Genomic DNA, 12,308 nt, shown 5'->3' with positions numbered 1-12,308 from the left:
TAGAACTATATACAACACAATTCTACAAGAGAACAGACTGGCTGACCAAGCTTCAAGAAGTCAAAACAAAGATTAAAAAAAAAGAAGCAAAACGTTATCTCCTTAGTGGAAAGAAGGCAAGTAAAAACAGGCCAATAATGTCTAAATCCTGAACCAGGGTGCATACTCAAGAGGTTAAAATATAGGAAACAAAGCAAAAGCTACTGAGGAGAATAAAGAAAGGGGTAAATAAATCAAAGTAGAAATGCAAACACCATGACCTAGGTGTGCATTTTTACTAAACTGCAAAATTATATTTGAAACAGTATCTGGGGAAACTGGTCAGATACAACACATATTTTAGTCAAATGAACTACAATACTCAGATTAAAACCACACAAATAATTTATCAATGGCAAAACAGAAGACTAGTAAGAAGAAATGATACCAAAGACTGTATTAGTGCTTCCCATAACAAACAAGCAAACTTTAGAAAGTTCTGAAAAAAAAATGTTTACACTACTTGAACCTGCTGCAGATATTTACTCATATTTAAAATATTGTTGTCTTTCGGCTTTTCCCGGTTAGGGGTCGCCACAGCGGAACTCCAGTCCGCTAATGATTGTCAGTAGATTTTGATGAGGTGCCAGCTCGACGTTCAACCTTCAACGAAGGCACGCCCATTTACGCATGCCTTTCGAATGCCCACCCAACCGCGGGGAGGACATGCAGACTCCACACAGAAGGCACTCCCCACACTCCAGCCGAGAATCGAATGGGAGAACCTCTTGCTGTGAGGCAACAACGCTACCGCTGCACCACCGCGGCATTCACTCATATTCAAAATGTGCTAAACATTTTTTTTATCAAATATCTTTTTATTGAGTATTTTTCTTATATAGAATGCAAAATAGAAAGAGTAACATTTTTAATATAATGAGTATTGTTTTACTCTTCAGTGGTCCACTACAGGCAGAAATAAAAACAAACATACTGAAACAGGATGATAGAGGAAGAATGGCTGTGTGTGTAGTCTAGCTTGATAATGGACTGATCTAAAAAGAACCCTTCGAGCAGCTTCAAATTACACATGCATATATCCACAAAAAAGTATCAAATGAGAAAAATCACCGTAAGTACATATGACATACACATAAATATGTAAACATCACAGGATTCTTGCAAGACACTGTTTTACACTTTTCAGGCAGAGAGAGAAAGTGAGCTAGTAGGGAAGTGCCTATGAAGTAGTTTACATGAGAACTGGCTGTAAAGAAAATAAAGTTCCTAACACAGAAATGAATGCGGCAAGTTGTGGTACTAGCTAAAGAAAATGTTGGCATTCCACAAATGAAAGGATGCTGTAAGAAATTCTGCTCGAGATATCAATGTACATTCCACCTGCAACCCTGAATGATTACAGAGCAGCAGCCTGTTAAAATTTCTCCATGAGTAGCTATCAGAGATTCTTCAAGAGGAGGGGGGTTCAAATCAGCCAATGGGAGAAATGCTCATCAAATTACATTTGTTCTGGTGAGTGACAAGTGGTACAAAGAAAGTAGTTCTTACAATGATGGAGTCAATGAATTATAGAATGGAATACGGCAGGCTTTTAGGAAATCTAGTGAAGTTGTGGTATTTAGTGTCCGCACAACTAACTAATCTTTTAACATAAGATAAAATTTTTGAGCTTTTGAAACTCCCTGTGCAGGACTGAGGGTGCTTTGATTGCATAATTAGGCTGGATGACACCAAAAAGTTGAAACAAATCACAGACATCTTTCTAGAGCTCTAGAAACCAAAAAGTGAATCAATGACTGAAGGAAGAAGCAAACCAGCAGCTGTTGTACCAAACCAGCAATAAAGAGCCTTTCATGTTTGTTTTATCATTATCCTGCATTTTGGTTACTGATTTGTTATTCTTACAAAAGCAAAATTTTTAGTCATTTCAAGAATATAAGAAAAAACAAAGGGGATAATCAGCTACTTAAAGATGATCGCTTTTCCTATTTCTACTTTTTAAAGGTATACATGCTTGTTATCTTTCAGCCGGGCTGTCTACTACAAAATTCCTATTCAAATGCAGCATTGTGAGGAAAGAGGCAAAAAATACCAAACAGTTTGTCTTTTTAATATGGTGCTTGAAATCTCTCTCACAATTATAGTCTGCGCTAAGTTATATTAATATGCCATGCACATAAATTTCAAGCAGTAACATCACAAGCCTTATCAGTAAATATCCCTAAACAAATAGGCGTCAGTGCTAATACTGTTTTATTAACAGTGGCACAAGACATCAGGATTTTGGTTTATCGAACAAGGAAGCCACCTGTTTCAGTTTGCAGCCCAGTATGATGCAAATCTGAAATGTCAACTAAGTACTGACCTGGCAGTGATTCTGCAGGCAATACTGTGATGTGACCAGTTAAGGTGCCCAACATGCATAATGGACATAAAATTTTATTTTATTTATTTTATTTTATTTAATAACAAAATGTCTGAGTTAGAAGCAAAAAAATATAATATATCTGTGTGTGTGTGTCTTTGTATGTATTCAACTCCCTTCTGCCCCCAGATAAGAGAAGGAAACAATATGATTATGATATTCTGGTATGACATCAGAGACATGAACCTAGACAGCAAGATTGCCTTCTGATAACAATATCAATGCAGATGAAAGATGAGTCACCCTGTGGCATAACAGCACTGCAGTGCAGAAATGAGCACATAAATAAAACCTTGGGGGCCGATGTGCAGTAAGGCATGGATGAGTCAGCAAGCCTGATTTGTTGTTAATTAGTATTCTCAATGCAGTCCACTCAAGCAGGGTCAAAGGGCATGTTTCAGCAAGTGCAACTTCCAGTTATAAATTTCAGGCAGCACTAAATTAGGTTACAGAGTAACATGTAAAGCAGACAAGTCACCTTGGATAGATTTCACCTGCTGTATGCATCACGCTGGTGACTGGTGTCTGAATTAAAAAAAAAAAAAAAAAAACTCCACAATTACTTTAGTAGCAAGACACAATAGTGTAACCCACCAACTATGCACCCCTTCTTTAATAAAGCTGAACTTCACACCCCTCCTTTAATAAAGCTGAAGTCCTATATAGGTCAGACGTTGGCCTGCATGGAGAGATAATACAGGGAGTGGGTTTACTTCTTCATGTCCCTCAGGGGCCACCAAGAATTAACTCTTGCATTTTATCAGTCAAGATGGAAAAAACTGCACAGTCAGCTTGAAGAAGAGATATAGGTATGCAGCAGAGTCACAAATTCACCTGATGCCAAATGTAACAGGCTTGTTAAACAAGGACTTGCATTTCCTTTTATTCTTTTGCATAGATCTGGGGAGGGGGGTGAAGATATACAAAAGATGGCAGCACAGTCTTATTTTACAAGGAAGGTTGGTAGTAGACAGAAAAATTGTGAATGTTATGCGGAAGGTAGGTAGAAAATCCTTAACTTTATTAATGTGCATAATCACCAGCCCTAACTCCAAAGGGCAGTGAACATAGAAGCATGCCCCTGCCTAAACAAAGCACTGCAGCTGTCAGATCAAAGCTAGTCATTAAGAATCTTGCACATGCAGACAAATCCAAGTAAGCTTGTCAAACCTTCAGTATAGCAAAGGATATGACAGCATCCTAAAAAAAAAGGCAGCTACAAAAAACTGCAAAGACCATGTCTCAGCATTTACTGATGGGGGAGGACAAACATTACAAATTAATTATGCACATGCTCATACATATCCATATGCACACACTCTATCAAGGAAAAAAAAACTTTATTCTTGCCCTACTGTCTGAGGAGTGACAAGATTTTGCTGTCTTTTGAAGTAATACACAACAGTTTTCACAGACCGTATCACACACACACACACACACACACACAACATCATTAGGTATTTCAGAAAACAACCTTCTCAGTCACTATTAGCAGTACCTCTCAACCTCTTAGAGCAAAAAGTCTGGACAAAGCCATAAATAATGGAATGACAAAAGCCCAAAACTAGGGTCGAATTTTAAATACTGCACCTAAACTTAAAAAGTTGACAAGAATAACAGGTTTTGCATTAGCGTGAATTTTATGAGGGTATGAAGTCTAAAACTAAATTGTCGTTATTTTCCCCGAGTTCAATCCTCAATGATATTTGCCAGTAAACCACAATTTTATGAGAAACAGACCAAAATATGATGCAAAAAATCTGGACAGTTCAGAGGTATGCTATCAGCACACAACATTTAGCTCTCCTGTGCTTAAACAAAAACTCTTCACAGCTGTAAACTGCAAACACACATTATCGTCCACAAAAACTTATTGCAGTGCCCTTGAACAAAATGCTCCTAACAATTCCATTTATACCCCACTATCAACCATACCAACATGCACTTGCTACAAGCTCCACACAGTGGATAAATAAATGCAGACTACCATTAGATAAACTAAACTGTAAAATAAAGGTCACACTCTATGATGAGGGGACAACATTGTTAAGAGTCGAAAGTACACAAAGCGGGACTTTCAGAGCTAAGGGAAGACAACAACGAACAGCCATAACACAACGACATATACAGACAACAGTTCTGGTGGTTGCAGTTCACAAGCACGTGATTACCAGATTACAGCCATGGCATTCTACTGACTCTCCCAGTATATTCCTAACATAAATCATAAACAGATCAATATCAATGTCACTTTATGCACACAAGGGATGTAAATATCCATGTTCTTCTCATTTTGTCTCCAAGACACTGCAACATATTGCCATTGAATGTAACTCTCTACCTGTTTCCAGCTACACTGCAGTCCTTGGATTCACAGAAATGGCATATCAGTATAAATGCTCATATTATCAACGTGCAATATTACTTTATATTATTTTAAGTTTCATGTTTCTATTCATATTATCTTGTGTACATATTTTACTTTCTGGGCTTTGCTGCCTGAAATAGGTCCATAAGGGATCAATCCGTGAACATGGTTAACAAACTGATCAATAGTAAACTCTTACTTGACAGCTGAGAGAAGTACCGTTGGAAACGAAACTACAAAATTTGGGGATTTTTTACTGAATGCGTAACAGGTTCAGAGGACTGTATGCAGTATTTTAAAGGAATGTCACTCAGATGAGACGGAATCCAAATACTACTTGGGCACTTTCAATGAATTCCAGGAATGACACTACCAGGCACGTATACAGACCCTACCGAATAGAAGAGCAAGTAATGAGGTTATATGTGAATAGGTTGTTAAGAGTACTGTGGAGTGCTTAATGCAATCTGCACCGTCTTGTTCTGTGTATCTAAATTCCACATTAAGGAAACCAGGTGGCACTGCAGAACTTATTTGGGGTAGGATACTTTCCACTGGTGTCTTACTCACAGACCATAGACTAGACAAACCTAGTCAATCAAGCCTCTTACAGGTTATATTTCTCTTCCGCCACAAAGAAAAAGCCACTCCGGACCCTTTTTTGTCCACACCGTTATAAATGTGATAAAGAGAACACTTAAAAATTGCAAGGAGATCAGCCAGAGAATAAACTTTGCGGAGAGCTCTAAGACAAGCTTAGATCGCCGAACCTCTTCTTAGAAACAAGACGTGCACCCAAGCACTTCAAAAGAAGAGATTGACCTTACCATTTTGCGCCAAATGTTCTTCCCCGACCCTCCTGTATTTGCAGGTTCGAGAGCTACTCTTGCACTTTACTGGAGTACGACGGCTGTATGCTCTTCATTAGTTCGTTAGTAAATGTATTTGTTTCAGTGGCAGTGAGTACTCTGACAATGCGTGGAAGATTTCCCTCTTTGCGATTTGAACCCTCCTCCTCTCAGGTCGCAAGAATGCGAGTGAAACCTGAGCTGCTTGTACACCCTTAATCCTCCCTTGCTTAAACATGCCACTTATGTTTGGAGTAGCAGAAGTGCAGGACTGGAGTGCGCATACTGTCCTGTGTGGAAGTGTAGAATTCCAGGACTGGACTACGCATGCTACCATACTTGGCACTGGAGAAATGCAGGACCGGACTTCATCTTGGCGAATCAGGACTCGGTGCTTCCTCTGAGAATTGGAAGCTCATGTTTCACAGTAAAATACTGTCACTGTACGGTTCCAGAGCAGATGTTGGCTACTAGCAATAGTTTTATGCGTTCGGTGTTTAAACCCAGCTGTTAACCTTGTTTTAATAGAATAGTTTGCTAATGGCAATAAATAATTTACTGTAAAACGTAACATATGAATAACTGCATTCTCTAGTAATAAGCACTTGGTTACTAATATGCTATTGTCGTACGCCTGTGTATTATTCTCTGCCAAATGCCGAGGGCCTTTGATGAAAATGGTCCAAAACAGTTCACTTACCTGGTAACAAAGAGTAAATATCTAAACAAAAAAGTAAATATTACGAGAATCAAATAAAATGCAAAAACTTACTTTTTCGTCTCATCCGATGAATTTCCAGAGGGCCCGTTTCAGCCACAGTTTTAACGGGTTCAATGAAGTAGTTACAAAAACGTCTGCGTTGTTTAACCCACAAGTGCTACATATACCTCTCAACTGTCCCTAACTTTGGATCAAAAATTTGCGTCTTACCTCCAAAAACATTGCACCACAGCTGTCATCATCTTAGCACAAAAAATCTGGACAAAGACAAAATAACGGGGGACAAATTTTAAATATTGCTGTTACAAACTTAGAAAGTTGCTAGAATTAAAGGTCATTTATTACCATGCATTTTCTGAAGAATATGAAGTCGGAAGCTCAAATGCCTGTCATTATGTAGTGAATTCAGTTTTCACTGACTCACCTCAAAAATCCAGAAAATCACAAATTTTACGAGGAAGAGATCACAGATAAGAGACAAAAACATGGACGTTTTGTGAAAATGTGGACATTTGAGAGAGATATGCGTTGCACATTTTTTTTTTCAGAAAAGTGATTAATTACAGTTAGTAAAATACTGAAAATCATTATAGTTACAGTACAGGCGTCCTATACTCCAGAAAATGCATGTTAGTTCACATCCTCGTTTTCTATCAACTTTCCATGTTAATAGTACCAGTATTTAAAAAATTTATTTCTCTAATTATTTGTTGTGTACCTAATTCTAGAGGTAAAAGGTTAAGAGCTACAGTGCCACAACGTACTCATACCATCTACTACATGAACAGCTCCCAACCAATCAGGGATAAATCAACGGAATCAGGGACTAATCCAGAAATAATCAGGGGCACTTTTTCAACATTTGTACAATTAACTTGAAACACTAACAGAATAAGGGAATACGAATTAATATACCGTTTCTTAACTAAAATAAGTCTATAACTCTAATTATTGTCATTATTTATTAATTGTTGGGATAAAATTGACCAGTCACAGCATGAAGTTATGGGAAAGAGTAGTGGAAGCTAGGTTAAGAAGGGAGGTGAAGATTAGTGATCAGCAGTATGGTTTCATGCTGTGAAAGAGCACTACAGATGCGATGTTTGCTCTGAGAGTGTTGATGGAGAAATATAGAGAAGGTCAGAAGGAGTTGCATTGTGTCTTTTTGGACTTAGAGAAAGCATATGACAAGGTGCCTAGAGAGGAGTTGTGGCATTGTATGAGGAAGTCGGGAGTGGCAGAGAAGAATGTAAGAGTGGTACAGGATATGTACGAGGGTAGTGTGGCGGTGAGGTTTGCAGTGGGAGTGACGGATCTGTTTCAGGTGGAGGTAGAATTACATCAAGGATCAGCTCTGAGCCCTTTCTTATTTGCAGTGGTGATGGACAGGTTGACAGACAAGATCAGACAGGAGGCCCCATGAACTATGATGTTTGCAGACGACATTGTGATCTGTAGTGAGAGTAGGGACCAGGTTTAGGTGACCCTGGAGAGGTGGAGATATGCTCTAGAGAGGAGAGGAATGAAGGTCAGCAGGACTAAGACAGAATATATGTGTGTGTATGAGAAGAAGGATGCATGCATGGTGAGGATGCAGGGAGTAGAGTTGGCGAAGGTGGATGAGTTTAAATACTTGGGATCAGCAGTTCAGAGTAATGGTGAGTGTGAAAGAGAGGTGAAGAAGAGAGTACAGGCAGGGTGGAATGGGTGGAGAAGAGTGTCAGGAGTGATTTGTGACAGACGGGTACCAGTAAGAGTGAAAGGGAAGGTCTACAAGAGGGTAGTGAGACCAACTATGTTATATGGGTTGGAGATGGTGGCATTGACAAAAAGGCAGGAGTCAGAGCTGGAGGTGACAGAGTTAAAGATGTTAAGATTTGCACATGGTGTGACAAGGATGGACAGGATTAGGGATCAGTATATTAGAGGGTCAGCTCAGGTTGGATTGTTTGGAGACAAAGCCAGAGTGGCAAGATTGCATTGGTTTGGACATGTGCTGAGGAGGGATGCTGGGTATATTGGGAAAGGATGCTAAGGATGCAGATGCCAGGTATGTGGAAAAGAGGAAGGCCTAAGATAAGGTTTATGGATGTGGTGAGAGAGGACATGCAGGTGGTTGACAAGATGCAGGGGACAGGAAGAAATGAAAACAGATGATGCACTGTGGCGACCCCTAACGGGAACAGCCAAAAGAAAAGATGAAGATTTATTAATTATAATTCGTCACCTTTTTCCAAAAGTCACCATTTTTAGGAGGAATTAAGAGAGACATAGCTAGAATTTGAGTCAAATTCAGAGACATCCCTGAAAATCAGGGACAGATGAGACGTATGCTACATAAGTGTGGTACCAGCATTTACCAGGGCACTTTTCTACCAGATATCAAGGCACTGCCCTTTAACCTGCTTTATCCTTTACAGGATCACATGGACACTGAATAACTTTAACATTTCCCAACAACCAAAGGGTGCAAGACACTGAAACCTGATCTGGACAAGTCATAGGTATAACGCAGAATAAGCCCAGTTGATCACAAACTATAGGCACACCTAAGGGCAATTTGGTGAATGACAGTTTGCCAACTGCTTCTATGTGTTTGGAAGATGGGAAGAAACTGCAGCACCAGAAAAAATCATTTCAAAAACAGGGTGAAGCTCTAGACTCCATACAGAAGGCACCCCAGTGGAGAATCAAACTGGAGAACCCCTAGCACTAGGGTGGCAATGTACTCACTATGCATGCTCCTGCCTTACTTTTTGAATTATGTACTAATAACTACAAGCTCAACAATGAAACTCAAGAGGCCAGAAATCATTGCTGTATATTTCCAGAGGTTTAACTCCCCTGCATGACCGTTGGGGAAACATTGTTTTACTGTAGTAATAATTGTCTGTTTTTAAGGATGGCACTGGAGCAATGTTAGATTAAGTGGTTTGCTTGGAGTTACACAGTAGGTAGTTGGAGGTTGAAGGAATTAAACACTGGATACAAGAAGCAGCTCATTAACAGATGAGAGCCTTAATATTCTGAGCTAACTCCCTTTTGGTAGTAGGAATTAATTCTATATTTTCTCCCAACTGATCGGGTGTGATCCTGAGTGCAAAGTCAAAGGGATCATGTATTATTGCATCTGTACCATTTTTTGAGTTCATATTGAATGTTTAAGGATCATAATTGGAGGACTCAGAACAGTGAAAATTTAAGTGGGAATGGGCCTTACTAAGATACAAATACAAATAAAATAAAATAGCAATCACAGAGTTAGTATATATAAATAACAAAGGTATGAGTCACAGCCTCCAACATCAAGGGATGTGCTGAGGTGAACCCCCCCCCCCAATACAGAAGCATTTAAGTGTGAGAGCAAATACTAAAGTTCAGTTTCTTCTGTGTGTGTGTGTGTGTGTGTGTGTGTGTGTGTGTGTGTGTGTGTGTGTGTGTGTGTGTGTGTGTGTGTGTGTGTGTTTGTGTGTGTATGTACGTGTGGATGTTTATGTGTTTGTTATCATTATAAATTCATTTTCAAATTGTCAGGTATACTTCCAATAGTGAGTCGGGTGGTGCTGCGGTAACGTTTGTCGTCTCACAGTTAGACGTTGCCCGTTCGATTCTCAGTTAGAGCGTCTTCTGTGTGGCGACATGCGTGAATGGGCGGTCCTTCGTTGAAGGTTGTGCGTTAGGCCCGGCAAACCAGCATGCAAAAATCTACTGCCAATCATTAGTGGACCGGAGTTCCGCTGTGGCGACCCCTAACCGGGAAAAGCCGAAAGATACAACAACTTCCAGTAGGGAGTCATTTCTTTTGAAATATTTGCCTTTTCTCCCCATGCCTACTATCAGTCAGTTTTCCTGTTGCCCTATTAGCCCATCCATTCTCTGTAGTAGAGTCCAATAGTGGAAGACTGTCAGCCAAGCAACTGTTACAGTTAGCCATACTCTAACCTTTGTTTCCTGATGGGTAGCCTTGATAAATAACAAACGTGTAATGCCGGGTCCCATGCAAGAAAACCTCCATACGTGTTCAAACCTGGCTACAGTGCACACTATTTGGTGAGCACATGTGAAGACCTTTGCTCTACTTTGCTGCAACAGCCACCCACCCCCATTGAGGTTATGGAATTAAACTGAGCTGTACCTTTCTCAGCAGCCCAGGTTGGACAAGCTGGTGGCGTTTGCTCACCTTCACCTTGCCTGGCCAACTATTCTAGTGCTCAGGTCACTAGATAGTCTTTGGTCATTTGGGCTGCAGCCAAAGCTTTTTCATTATGCATATTGGAGAAAGCTGTCTATTTATTTATTGGCATTTGATTACCAGGAAAGTCCAGCTGGGTAGGAACCCATTTTCAACAGAGGCCCAGGGAGAAAAGCTCAGAAGTATTACAAAAAATTTTAAGAAGAATAATTTTACAATCTTTAAAACAATACAAAAAAAATACAATTTAAATAATTTTACCATATTAGGAATAATATGAAAACATTCCTTAAGAACAGATCTAAGTTATATAATAATTATTTAATATTTAGAAAAAAATTAGCCAGTTTATAGAGAAACTAAAGGTAAGTTAGTGTAATATGAACAGGGATTGTAATACAAAGTGAGAGAAAATCAGGCTTTTGGTTTATTTAGAGTGAAAGCTAGGAGACAGAAATTGATACAAGTAAGGAAGTGAGTGAAGAAGGGATGATAAGGAAATGTTAGGTATGAACAGGTATATGTTCACATTTAGGGATATAGTTTATCCTGGTGTTGAGCAAGAACAGAGTCCGTTTTTTGCTAGGAAGTCATTCAGAATGGTTTTGAGGGATGGGAGAGAGGGTATTGACCAGATGGATAGAGGAGTTCTGGGCCTTAGCAGCATGGTATGAGTACAGACAATGCCTAGCAGATTTGAAAGGTTTGTGGACAGACAGGAGTTTTTGGTCATGGGATCGTAATGACTAACTAGGAACATAGTTGTGTATAATGCTATTTAGTGCTGGACAAGAAGATGGATTCTGGATAATTTTATAGGTGGTAAGAAGCTGTGCATGTGTTAATTGACAGAGAGTTCTAACCAATTTAGGCTTATTAGTGCTGTACAGTAGTGGATTCCGAAAGGGGTATTTGCTACAAATTTAGAACTTTTGTTATAGCATTGATCAAGTTTTGCTTTATGTGATGCCTGAAGGTTAGTAAGGATGGGAGCACCATAAAGAAGTGACGGGAGGAGATAAGTATTGTCAAGTGTAGCTTTAGTTGAGTCAATGAGAAAGTTTTTGACTGTATAAAGCATCCCTAGTTTTTGACAAGTTTTTCTTATACATTTTTGTATAAGCAGGTCGAATTTAAAATCCTCATCCACTATCATCCCTAATAACTTGCTATGAGAGGTGACTTCAATGGTTGTATTACCAAGAGATATGACTTTATATTTTGTTTTTTTATGGGAGAGGGATTTGAGGAAAAAAGTAGTGGCTTGTTTTTTAATGTTCAAGATGAATTGTGAGTTACAAAGCCATGCTTCAATTGCTGTTAAAGCTTCCTGAGTAATTTATCCTTAACTAATACCGTAAACCATCACAGGAATAACAACTTTGTATCTGCCATCTTTCTAGACCTTTCAAAAGTTTTTGATATGGTCTCCCATTCCAAACTAATAAATGTACTAACTGAACTATCCTTCTCACCATCTACCACAGCATGGTTTCATAACTATTTATCTGGCCATCAACAATCTGTTCTATGGCAGGGTGACCTATCTCAGCGCCTTCCTTTACCATTGGTGTCCCCCAAGGATCTATCTTGGGCCCTCTCCTTTTCTCCCTCTTTACTAATAATCTACACACAGCTACTCCACATGGTTCTATAAAACAGTATGCAGATGATTCAACACTGATCTGTGCTGCCACTTCTCTATCAACTCTTCATTCTCAAACACAGGAATCTTTCACTTCTATTGAAACATG

The 12,308-nt window shown here is 39.3% G+C and overlaps 1 protein-coding gene across 2 annotated transcripts in view; it reads right to left on the bottom strand.

Annotated features, from left to right (window-relative positions):
• N4BP3 (NEDD4 binding protein 3) overlaps window positions 1-5,896 on the bottom strand; it is a 571,688-nt gene extending 565,792 nt beyond the window's left edge. The window contains exon 1 of one of the 2 annotated variants that reach the window (XM_044069431.1): window positions 5,621-5,896. The gene's annotated coding sequence lies outside the window, so the exon portion shown is untranslated. The remainder of the gene's footprint in view (window positions 1-5,620) is intronic. The other variant, XM_044069433.1, reaches the window with a different exon arrangement.
• Window positions 5,897-12,308: the final 6,412 nt, after the last annotated feature.

The sequence above is a fragment of the Protopterus annectens genome, chromosome 4.part0 (genome assembly GCF_019279795.1).
Source record: "Protopterus annectens isolate FY-2018-M chromosome 4.part0, PAN1.0, whole genome shotgun sequence".
NCBI classification, from domain to species: Eukaryota; Metazoa; Chordata; order Ceratodontiformes; family Protopteridae; genus Protopterus; species Protopterus annectens.
The sequence above is the reverse complement of the archived record's forward strand: the minus strand, read 5'-3'. Positions and strand labels throughout refer to the sequence as shown.